The sequence below is a fragment of the Bison bison genome, unplaced genomic scaffold (genome assembly GCF_000754665.1).
Source record: "Bison bison bison isolate TAMUID 2011002044 unplaced genomic scaffold, Bison_UMD1.0 scf7180017862275, whole genome shotgun sequence".
NCBI classification, from domain to species: Eukaryota; Metazoa; Chordata; class Mammalia; order Artiodactyla; family Bovidae; genus Bison; species Bison bison.
In genome coordinates, this window is record NW_011492847.1 from 686,202 (window position 1) to 698,424 (window position 12,223).

Sequence of the window (12,223 nt, forward strand, 5' to 3'; positions counted from 1 at the left end):
ACCATAGCCTTGACCAGACGAACCTTTGTTGGCAAAGTAATGTCTCTGCTTTTGAATATGCTATCTAGGTTGGTCATAACTTTCCTTCCAAGGAGTAAGCGTCTTTTAATTTCATGGCTGCAGTCACCATCTGTGGTGATTTTGGAGCCCAGAAAAATAAAGTCTGATGCTCTTTCCACTGTTTCCCCATATCAACTTGTTAGAACGAACTAAATCCAAGAGGGTGGACAAGTCGACTTCCACTAGATCTTGAGCCTCATATATTCTCACTGTAACACCTCAACACACCATGACAGCTCTGAGGCCACCGTAAAAGGCCAAAAAGTGGGTCGGGCCAAATTCCCAGAAATCCCCATCCCTTCTCCAAAGTGAAAAGTGAAAGTTTTAGTCACTTGGTGTCTGACTCTTTGTAACTCCATGAACTGTAGCCCACTGGTCTCCTCTTCCATGGGATTCTCCAGGAAAGAATACTGGAGTGGGTAGCCATTCCCTTCTCCAGGGGATCTTCCCGACCCAAGGACTGAACCTGGGTCTCCCGCATTGCAGGCAGATTCTTTACCGTCTGAGCCACCTTAGCCAGAATAATCCTCTTGCCAGAATAGTCATCCCACTTATAAGCCTATGAAATTACCTAGAGCTATAAAAACTGACAACCCCCTACCCTGGGGTCCCTCACCTTCTGAGATGGCGCACACTCTATGGAGTGCATATCTCCCTGAATAAGCCTTCTTCCTCTTTACTATGGCTCAGTCTTGAATTCTTTCCTGCATGCAGCCAAGAACCCACAGTTGGCGACAGTCCCAGGGACTCACCTGAGACCTAGGACATAACCATCCTCTACAGCAACACTCTTTTCTGCAACATAAACACATCAATTTTTGTTGTTAGAAACAGGTCCATGATCCAAAATGGGCTCAAGTTACTTTCCAGGGGTTAAAGTGGAAACTTGACATTTCTAGTTCCCCAAACCAAATCTCAAAATCAGGCCAATTTCCCCATCTTTCAGACTGAGAAATCAGAGAGATTGAAGGTAGAGCAGATATTATATGTTATTTGGAGCTAGTATACTCATGATGAGAGCTATATAAATAATTCAAATAGATATTAGCTTTAATAATCATACATGAATTTTGTGGTGTTAGTAATTGCTATTTTTAAAACATACAAAACTTGGAAAGTATATGTGAATCTGTTTTTCTTTTTTTTTTTTTTTTTTTTTTTTTTTTTTTTTTTTTTTTTTTTTTTTTTTTTTTTTTTTTTTTTCTGTTTTTTTTTTCTGTTTTTTTTTTCTGTTTTTCTATAAATCAAATATTCCCCTGAATTATGTCATTATTCAATTTATTTTTATAAATTGAACTGTACTTTAAAGGAAGTAGGACAGTTTTGTTGTGTTTTTTAAATTTATTTATTTGGCGGTGCTGTGTCTTTGTTGCAGGATGTGGGATCTTCTATCTTTGTTGTGTCGTGCAGGATATACTCATTGCAGCATGCAAGCTCTTAGTTGCAGTACGTGGAATCTAGTTTCCTGACCAGGGATTAAAGCTGGGTCCCTTGCATTGGGAGTGCCGTGTCCTAGCCACAGGACCACCAGGTAAGTCCCCAGGACAGTTTTTTACCTAAAGAAACTTCTACAAAAAAACTTGGATAAAATGAATATAATTTTTTTAACACTAATGCTGACATTTGTTTTTGCTTGTTTGTTTGTGTAGAATCTAACCCTTGGACTGCAAGGTGATCCAACCGGTCCATCCTAAAGGAGATCAGCCCTGGGTGTTCATTGGAAGGACTGATGCTAAAGGGGAAACTCCAATACTTTGGCCACCTAATGCAAAGAGTTGACTCATTGGAAAAGACTCTGATGCTGAGAGGGATTGGGGGCAGGAGGAGAAGGGGACAACAGAGAATGAGATGGCTGGATGGCATCACTGACTTGATGGACATGATTTTGAGTGAACTCCCGGAGTTGGTGATGGACAGGGAGGCCTGGTGTGCTGTGATTCATGGGGTCACAAAGAGTCGGACACGACTGAGCGACTGAATTCAACTGACGTAGTAGAAAAAGCACTGGGTTGTTTTGGTCAGACACACCTCAATAGTCACTGAAAGGACAGATGCTGAAGCTGAAGTTCCAATATGTTGGCAACCTGATATGAAGAGATGACTCATTGGAAAAGACCCTGATGTTGGGGAAGGTTGAAAGCCTGAGGAGAAGGGGATGACAGTGGGTGAGATGGTTGGATGGCATCCCTGACTCAAAGGACACGAGTTTGAGCAAAGTCCAGGAGATAGCGAAGGACAGGGCAGTCTGGCCTGTTGCAGTTCATGGGGTTGCAAATAATCGGACATGACTTAGTGACTGAACAACAATAACATAAAATGTTGATTTGTTTATTTACAAATGGAGATAGTAAAACCAGCCTCTAAAGATTGCTGTTGTGGAATCACAGAAGGCGATGTGATAACAGAAGAATAATCTATCTCTGAGAAGGATTGTGTGTTGTGAGAAATTCTAAGCCACCATGGCTGCCTTAGAAGATGGAGAGAACCACCATCCATGAAAGTGAGCAGCCTCTAGAAGCTGGAAAGACAAGAAAGGAAATGAATGTTCTCTGGAGCCTCCAAAAGGAATGTGGACCTACAGACACCCGGAATTTTGCCTAGTGAGACTGACTTCAGACTTCGGTTTGATAATAAATTTCTGTTAATAGAAGTCATTTAAAAAATTGGTGTGAGGGTTTAAAGTAAAGCACTGTGCTGGCTACATAAGAGGTACTCAGGAACTATTTGTTCGTTTCTTTTTAAAATTAATGAATGAATGAATTTGGCTACCTCTGGTATTAGTTGGGGCATTTGGGATCTTTCCGGGATCTTTTGTTGAGGGCCACACGTTCCTCAATTGCAGCTCATGGGCTTAGTTGACCTGAGGCATGTGAGGTCTTATTTCCCTCAGCAGGGTGTCGAACCCATGTTCCCTGCATTGCAAGGCAGATTCTTAACCACTGAACCACCAGGGAACCCCCTATTTGTTTTTTGAGAAGACGGCATTCTGGCTTAAGTGAAAAAAATCTCTGAGGGTGAAGGCATTCTCTCCACCTTGACTTTCACTTTCTGACCCCTAGCACTTGAGGATTATAACTTGACCTCAATCATGTCATGAATAATTGCGGAAAGATCTGTCATGTGCAGGCTTCCCTGGTGGCTCAGTGGTAAACAATCCACCTGCCAAGCAGGAAACTTGGGTTTGATTCCTGGATGGGGAAGATCCCCGGAAGGACGGCATGACAACCCACTCTAGTATTCTTGCCTGGAGAATCCCACGGACAGCGGAGCCTGGCACGCTACAGTCCATAGGGTCGCAAAGAGTCAGATACGACTTAGCGACTAAACAACAACAGTCTTGTGCTTTTAAAAAAATAACTAAAGGGAGTCTTCACAAGGTCTGAGTGGTGACGTGGGAGCTATTACTAATAGAACAGAGAATGTGCCCCTCAGGGCAGCAACTTCACATGTGTCATTGTAGCTGAGGCAGCAGCAAGGTAGCAGAAACAAGGTCAGAGCAAAAGCGCACAAATCGTCTGTCCCTGAGCGTGGATGAGCAATACCTTTGGGCTCTGAGGGTCGCACTGAAGATAGGTCAAATCTGACCAGCTTGTTGGTGGGATTACAAAATATTCTAATTGGGCATCAGAATAATGTGTCCTGGTCTTTTAGTCACATGCATCATTTGTTTTACACCAAGGAAATAGCTTCTGTTTCATTTATGAATTGGACAGGGGAGAAATCCAAAAATGTCATAGCTTACTTCCCCCCACCCTGTCCTCCCCATCCCTGCCCCTTGCTCCCTTTCTTTATCTGGATCTGAGACCTGAGTGGAAGCAAGTTAGAGCACACAAGAGAAAAGGATAAAGTGTAGTTGTCTCCTGGTATCCTTTTGCCTGGGAGTGGGACTGGGTCCAAGACTCCTATGAGTACCAAAATTCATGGATTTTCAAGTCCTTTATATAAAATGCTGTAGTATTTGCATATGACCTATACACATCCTCCCATAGATATTAAATAATACATAGATTACTTATTCTATGATGTAAATGCTATTAAATAGTTGCCAGTGTGTGGCAAATTCAAGTTTTGCTCTTTAAACTTGCTGGAATTATTTTTCCAAATATTTCTGATCCTCAAAATATTGGTCGAATCCTCAGGTACAGAAACTACGGAGACAAAGGGCCAACTCTAGCTATAGCTCTTTGAGATAAGGACAAGATTTGGGGATGTTCACAGTGGTATTGTCTTTGTTTTTGGTTTCCATCTGCTTCTATTTGGCAGCGAGACTACTTCCTCAAGGCGATAGATGGAGATCAGTGACAGTGACTCTTAACCCCTTTCCTGTAACCACATAAGGTGTGGTGTGGAAGAAATGGTGCCAGAAGTGGAGTCCACTTGGATCATCCATGGAATATTGAATTACTGGCCCCAATTCTTACTCTTCCCTGCAGACATGACCTTTGCCTGGTGGTGTTGCAGCTCCTCTCACAAAAGCAGAGTGTGCTCCCTTCCCCTTGACCTTGGACTTGATTCCATGATTTACCTTGGCAGGTTAGCAAATGTGATACAATAGAAGCTTAAAAAGTGCTTTGAGGGTGGGGCTAGCCCTCTGTCACTGAAGAAGAATCCTCCACTCTGGATAGCTTTTCCCTCGATTCTAGGTCCCCGGCTAAAAACACATAGAGAAGAGATATGAGCTGGCCAGAACCAGAGTTGAGTAGAGCTGTTCTGCTGAACCCAGCCTGAATCAGTTAATCCTTGACTAACACTCAGTCATTTGAGCAAATAGATGATTGCTGTTTGAGATGATTTCTTATCAGTGCTAGTTGACTTATCAGTTCAGTTCAGTCGCTCAGTCATGGCTGACTCTTTGAGACCCCATGAACCGCAGCACACCCTGTCCATCACCAATTCCCAGAGTCCACCCAAACCCATGTCCATTGAGTCGGTGATGCCATCCAACCATCTCGTGCTCTGTTGTCCCCTTCTCCTCCTGCCCTCAATCTTTCCCAGCATCAGGGTCTTTTCCAATTAGTCAGCTCTTCGCAGCATGTGGCCAAAGTATTGGAGTTTCAGCTTCAGCATCAGTCCTTTCAATGAATATTCAGGACTGATCTCCTTTAGGATGGACTGGTTGGATCTCCTTGCAGTCCAAGGGACTTTCAAGAGTCTTCTCCAACACCACAGTTCAAAAGCATCAATTCTTCGGCGCTCAGCTTTCTTTATGGTCCGACTCTCACATCCATACATGACTACTGGAAAAACCATAGCTTTGACAAGACGGATGTTTGTTGGCAAAGTAATGTCTCTGCTTTTGAATATGCTATCTAGGTTGGTCATAACTATTCTTCCAAGGAGTAAGCGTCTTTTAATTTCATGACTGTGATCACCATCTGCAGTGATTTTGGAGCCCAGAAAAATAAAGTCTGACACTGTTTCCACTGTTTCTCCATCTATTTCCCATGAAGTGATGGGACCGGATGCCATGATCTTAGTTTTCTGAATGTTGAGCTTTAAGCCAACTTTTTCACTCTCCTCTTCCACTTTCATCAAGAGGCTCTTTAATTCTTCACTTTGCACCATTTAGTTATTGTTCAGTCCCTCAGTCATGTCTGACTCTTTGTGACCCCATGGACTGCAGCACACCAGGCTTCCCTGTCCTTCACTATCTCCCAGAGTTTGCTCAGATTCACGTTTGATGATGCCAACCATCTCATCCTCTGTCACCACCTTCTCCTCCTGCCTTCAATCTTTCCCAGCATCAGGGTCTTTTCCAGTGAGTCAGCCCTTTACAACAAAATGGCCAAAAGATTGGAACTTCAGCTTCAGCATCTATCCCTCAAGTGAATACTCAGGGTTGATTACCTTTAGGATTGACTGGTTTGATCTCATATTTCTGTGGAAAGGAGGTAGAGAGCAAGGGGTACTCTTTTCATGGGGATTCACAGGAATATGTCACAGGGAAAATGCTGCTACATCAAGGAATGGAGTAGAAGAAAATTTGTGATGGGGCTAGAGTGACAAAGAGGCTATGAGAATAACAAGATTAATCTGGTGGATAAGAGAAAATAAAACAAGAGGAGTACTATTATGAAACCAAACCTGGATCTGCTCACCAGCAGAACAGTAGAATGGATCTCAGGTGGTCTTGGCATGTAGCGAGTTGAAACAGATTGAGGTTGGGTTGTGGTGGTTAGCCCACTAGATCCTAGCTTCTATACCAGTGGTCAGAGCTGCAAAGCTCTGCAGCTGCAAAGTTTTGCCAGCTGCAAAGCTGGCTCTCCAGCTTTGCAGAAAAGAATTCCCACAAAGACTGAAAGGAGTGAAACAAATAAAGTGCTTATTATGAGGGAAAAGAGTACGGTACGTGTAGAAAGACACACACTCTGGTCTGCACTCTGGTGGCAGTTTTAAACACGTACATGGGGCGTTTCTTCTGGGTTTTCTCTTGAAAACCCAGAAGAATGGTTTCAATCATTCTTATTTGTCTGGTTCAGAGTCCATATTTGGTATATCACAGGATCCTTCCGTGTATGCCCACACTTCTCTTAGCCAAGATGAATTCTCCTGAAGAGGCCTAAGGGTGGTTATCATCACTTAGCATCATTCCCCTTTTGACCTCCAAGGAGCTTTTCTGTATATGTGTAGTTGGGCTGATCGCCTGACTTCAAGAATGAGAAATATGGTGAGATATTTCAAAAATGAGAAATATCTATTGATGCTTTCAAATTGTGGTGTTGGAGAAAACTCTTGAGAGTCCCCTGGACTACAAGGAGATCAAGCCAGTCAATCCTAAAGGAAATTAACCCTGAAATATTCATTGAAAGGACTGTTGCTGAAGCTGAAGCTCCAATACTTTGGCCACCTGATGAGAAGAGCCAACTCATTGGAAAAGACCCTGATGCTGGAAAAGATTGAGGGCAGGAGGAGAAGAGGTTAATAGAGGATGAGATGATTAGATAGCATCACTGACTCAATGGACATGAATTTGAGCAAATTCTGGGAGATAGTGGAGGACTGAAGAGGCCAGCACGCTATAGTCCATAGGATCGCAAGAAGTCAGACGTGACTTAGTGATTGAACAACAACACAACAATCTTCTATCTGGGCCAGACTCAGCCTCTTCCCTCAATCATCTTGCTAATTTCATCTTTGAGTATCAGTCCACAGAGAATTAACTCCAATTCTGTTTGGAGAAGGGGCTTTTTGCCCTGGGACTCATCTATCTCCTGCCTCAATTTCATGGTCAGAGAAGGGAATGGCAACCCACTCTAGTGTTCTTGCCTGGAGAATCCCAGGGATGGGGGAGCCTGGTGGGCTGCCATCTATGGGGTCTCACAGAGTCAGACACAACTGAAGCGACTTAGCAGCAGCAACAACAATTTCATGGTGGAGAAACTTGGCAAACATGAGCCAGGTGATCAAGGTCAACATGAACAGAGATAAGTCATGGAGAATTAATTCTCTGGTGGTCAGGTCTCTGTGCTTCCACTGTAGGGGGCACAGATTTAATTTCTGGTCAGGGGACTAAGATCACACATGACATGCCAAAATAAAAACAAAAACCAGTGGTGAGTCATGTTGATAGTAAGTAACCTTGATATGATCTGAGGAGAATAGCACCTTGATCTCTGGTCTTCTTCCAAAATATCCCATAACCCTAGCCTGACCTTGGGAAAAAACATCAGACAAATCCCAGTTGAGAAACATTCTACAAAATAATTGATCAGCTTTCTCAAACCTATCAAAACCAGGGAAAGTCTGAGGAGTAAGAGAACTGAATGAAGGTGGTCAAAAGGTACAAACTCCTAGTTTTAAGATAAATAAGTTCTGAGGATGAAATGCATAACATGGTGACTCTCGTTAGTGCTGCTGTTTTATATATTAGAAATTTGCAAGGAGAGTAAATCCAAAGAATTCTCATGATGAGGAAAAAAAACCACTTATCTTCTTTTTTGGTGTCTGTATGAGATGATGGATGTTAACTAACATTGTGATAATCATTTCATAATAAATATACATATGTATATGTAAGTCAAGTCATTATACTGTACACCTTAAACTATACAGTGCTATATCTCAATTATATCTCAATAAAAGTGAAAGAAAAAAATACTCAAGGGCTTCTCCAGTGGCTCAGTGGCAAAGAATCTGCCTGTCAGTGCAGGAGACATGGGTTTGATCCCTGATCTGGGAAGATCCCACATGCTGAGGAACAACTAAGCCCGTGAACCACAACCACTGAGCCCATGTCCTAGAGCCCGGGAGCCACAACTACTGAGCCCACGCGCCACAACTCCTAAAGCCAGGGCACCCTAGAGCCCTGTGCTCTGCAGAAAGAGAAGCTAGAGCGTGAGAAATAGAGAGTATCCCCTGCTTGTCGAAACTAGAGAAAAGCCCGAGCAGCAACAAAGTCCCAACACAGACATAAATAAATACAATTTTTTAAAATTCTTGAAAGCAAAGCAACAACAACAAAACTATAACAGAGAAAGTCTGAGAAACTGTCACAGCCCAAACTGTCACAACCACTTAATATAATGTGGTATCCTGGTTAGGATCAAAAACAGAAAAGGATCATTAGGTAAAGGCTAAAGAATAAAAATTAATTAATGATAATGTATTGATATTGGTTCATTAGTTGTGATAAGTGTATCATATGTAGGATATTAACAATAGGGAAATCTGAATGTGGAGTACAGGGGAACTTTTTTGTATGACATTTGCAACTTTTCAATAAATGTAAAATTAATCTAAAAAATGTATTTAAAAAATTAGAAAAGTAGATATTCTTAACCAACTTCTCACTTTCTCCAAAAGGCTCTTTAGCTTTGGTTTCACTTTTTCATATCTCTTCCCTCTCGTTCCTCAAGTCCTGGAAATTCTAGTTCGCCTGCCTGTCTTTGAAATGGTGCCCTTGAGTTCTCTTCTCGCCCTACATTTGTTCCTATGTCGCTTGTTTTCATCCTAGCACATCTGACCAGGTTTCTAGCTGCCAGATTGGTAGCTGTGAGTGGTGTGATGCCCCAGGCTGAACAAGACATGGAAGGTCAAGACTGCCAACTTACTTTCATGTCAATAACTCAAACTTATTCACCTTAATAACTTGTCTTTCTTCTCAGAGCAAAGACACTTTCTTTAAGGAGTTGTGAAAACAAGAAAGCATTCTAATTTTAGGCATTTTAAAAAATCTTAGAATTTAAGAACATGGCAGGAACTCTAAATATCATCTGTCTAAAAACTTTCATTTTAAAGACAAAGAGAATGAGGGCCATAAAATATAAGGTTGACAAGGGTAAGCACAAAGCTGGGTTTCCAGATTCAGATAGCATATGTGCAGTTCATGACACAAAACTCATAGAGAAATAATGACCCAGATCAACTATATTCATATCAGAATATAGTTATCAAGGATCTACTTTGGACAAAGAGGTAATAGAAACATGAGCTAGAGCAGTAGGTATCCTCAAGGAGCTTCCAATATAGGGATGGGTGGGAAAGAACAGTAGCATGGGGGTAACTGTAATGTAAGCAAGAGTATACATGTGAAGTAAGAGGTATAAGGTGGTAAGGAGGGAGGTATGACATCCAGTTAAGTATATCAAGAAAGGATTCATGGAGGCGATATCATTCGTGGTGGACTTTGAAGGATGGGTGAGATTCTGATGGGTGGACATGGTGTTGGGGGAGACATTTTAGGCAGAAGAAGGGTACAAGCCAAGTCAGAAACGTGGGATAGTACAGAACAGGCTGCATTGGTGGTTTAGATGCTGTTTTGTCCGACTCCTGCGACACCATGGACTGCAGCCTGCCATGCTCCTCTGTCCATGGAATTTCCCAGGCAAGAATACTGGAGTGCATTGCCATTTCCTTCTTCAAATCCTTTGATCTCAACCAGGGATCAAACCCGGGTCTCCCGCATTGCAGACAGATTCTTTACTAACTTAGCTATGAGGGAAGCAAGAGCAAATCCACTGGTTTAGGGAGAAAATTTTGCAATCGGCCAGGATAATATCACAGAGGGTTTTGAATGCCTGTGACTTAGGTCTTTGAATGCGTTTGACTTTGGTATTTAATTCTGCAAGTGATGAAAGTGACAGTGAAATTCTCTCAGTCATGTCTGACTCTCTGCGACCCCATGGACTATACAGTCCATGGAATTCTCCAGGCCAGAATACTGGAGTGGGTAGCCTTTCCCTTCTCCAGGGGATCTTTCTGACCCAAGAATTGAACCGGGGTCTCCTGCATTGCAGGTGAATTCTTTACCAACTGAGTTATCAGGGAAGCCCTGTAAGTGATGAGGAGTGCCTGATTTGTGCTTCTGGTAGGGAAGAGGAGGCCCTTTGTCTGGCTCGGGTTAATGCTTTCACTGCAGAGTGGTAAGAAGGTCAGAGGCACACTTACCCCCGGTGTGGAAGCAGAGCATAAAGTGGTCTGGGGGAAGGAATGCCCCTTGAATGAGGCGGGAACAATTGGGGAACCACAGTGTCTTATGAGAATATGGGGCTTAAGTAGAACAACAGAAGCATAGCCAGGAAAATGTGTGAGCCAGGAGAAATGGGAGATGCATCAGAGTAAGAATGGACAGAACTTACAGCCAGTTTAAGAACCAGGGAGGCCAAGAGATTTTCTGAGCAGTGAGCTATGGAATAAGATGATGGGAAGACTGGGAGGGTCAGGAAACTATAAGAGGCTCCTTTATTGTTGTTTAGTCACTAAGTCACGTGGCCTCATGGTCTGTAGCCCACCAGGCTCCTCTGTCCATTCTTTTAAAAAAAAATTTTGGCTCCACCCCATGGCATATGGGACCTAGTTCCCTGACCAGGGATTGAACTTGTGCCCCCTTTATTGAAAGTGGAGTCTTAACCAGACTGCTGGTGAAGTCCCTGGACTATTCATTTGCTCATGCTGGGCATCAAGGGGTTATAGAAGGAAATTAAATTGATATAACTGAAAATTCCAAAGTGAGTGCTAGAATAAGATACAGCTTTTTGAGGGAAACACTAAAGCACTGGTTTCAGAATTCCAAAAGCATTCAAGCCGTAATAAGGGTGTGATGGCCAGTTTTATGGGTCAGCTTAGGCCACAGTCCCCAGTTACTCAATCTAACACTAATCTAGGTGTTGCTGAGAGGGTACTTTGTAGTTGTAATTAAAACCCAAAGTCAAATGACTTTTAGGGTGATTATCTGGGTGGGTCTGATTCAATTAGCTTAAAGGCTTGAAGAGCACAGGTGGGGCTTCTTGAAGAATCCCCTTGCAGAACAGCTTCAGCTCCTGCCAGGGAGGTCCAGCCTGCCCTCCCAGGAGGCCTGCCCTAAGGTTTGGCCTCTACAACCACGTGAAGTCAATGCCTTGGGATTAGTCTCATAGTGTACATCTCCTATTATCTCTCTATCTCTGGTTGAACCCTGACAAAGTATATTGATGAGTTGACAGAGGAGGACTTAAGAAACAATACAGTGAGGACACTTTCTTTGGAAGGAGGTATGCTTTGATTTCCTTCCCTCAAGTGAGGTAGGGCTTCAGTGGGACCACTGAGAGTGGTAAAAGAATCCTCCTGCCAATGCAGAAGACTCGGGTTCAATCCCTGGTTTGGGAAGATCCCCTGGAGAAGGATATGGCAACCCACTCCAGTATTCTTGCCTGGGAAATCCCATGGACAGAGGAGCCTGGTGGGCTGCAGTCCATGGGGCCTCAGAGAGCTGGATGCAATTGAGCACACACACACACACAAAGGATAGACACTTCACACAAAATATGCAAGAAGTATCACGATATTTTCCTGATATTCTTTGTAGTTAAGAAACCAGGCACCAGGCAGAATTACCCTGAATTTTTAAAGCAGTTAAGAGTGTCAGAAAATATAATTGACTTGATATCACCACAAAATACAATCAAATTAATATCAAGGTATGCCAGTTACATATTTGCTGCTTCTTGGCTCCAAATGCAACATTTTTGTTTGCTCTTTGAAAACAGTTCTGGTACCTTTAGATACTTTTCCTTTGCCAGCTGGCATGATGCTAAGCTTTCTCAACAGAGAGAGTGCTAGAAAGACATTGGAGGAGGAAAAAGATTTTTTACATCCTAATTCTGTGTGTGGCTCTCAAGGACACAGTGCCTGGGGTGATGGGAGGTGTGTGGGGTGGGGTGCGTGGGGGGCTGAGGTGCATGGGGGG

At 42.9% G+C, this 12,223-nt stretch overlaps 1 protein-coding gene across 1 annotated transcript in view; it reads left to right on the plus strand.

The window, feature by feature from the left end:
- CCL28 (chemokine (C-C motif) ligand 28) overlaps positions 1–1,563 on the plus strand; it is a 49,487-nt gene extending 47,924 nt beyond the window's left edge. Inside the window, exon 6 of the transcript XR_824627.1 lies at positions 1,436–1,563. The gene's annotated coding sequence lies outside the window, so the exon portion shown is untranslated. The remainder of the gene's footprint in view (positions 1–1,435) is intronic.
- Positions 1,564–12,223: the final 10,660 nt, after the last annotated feature.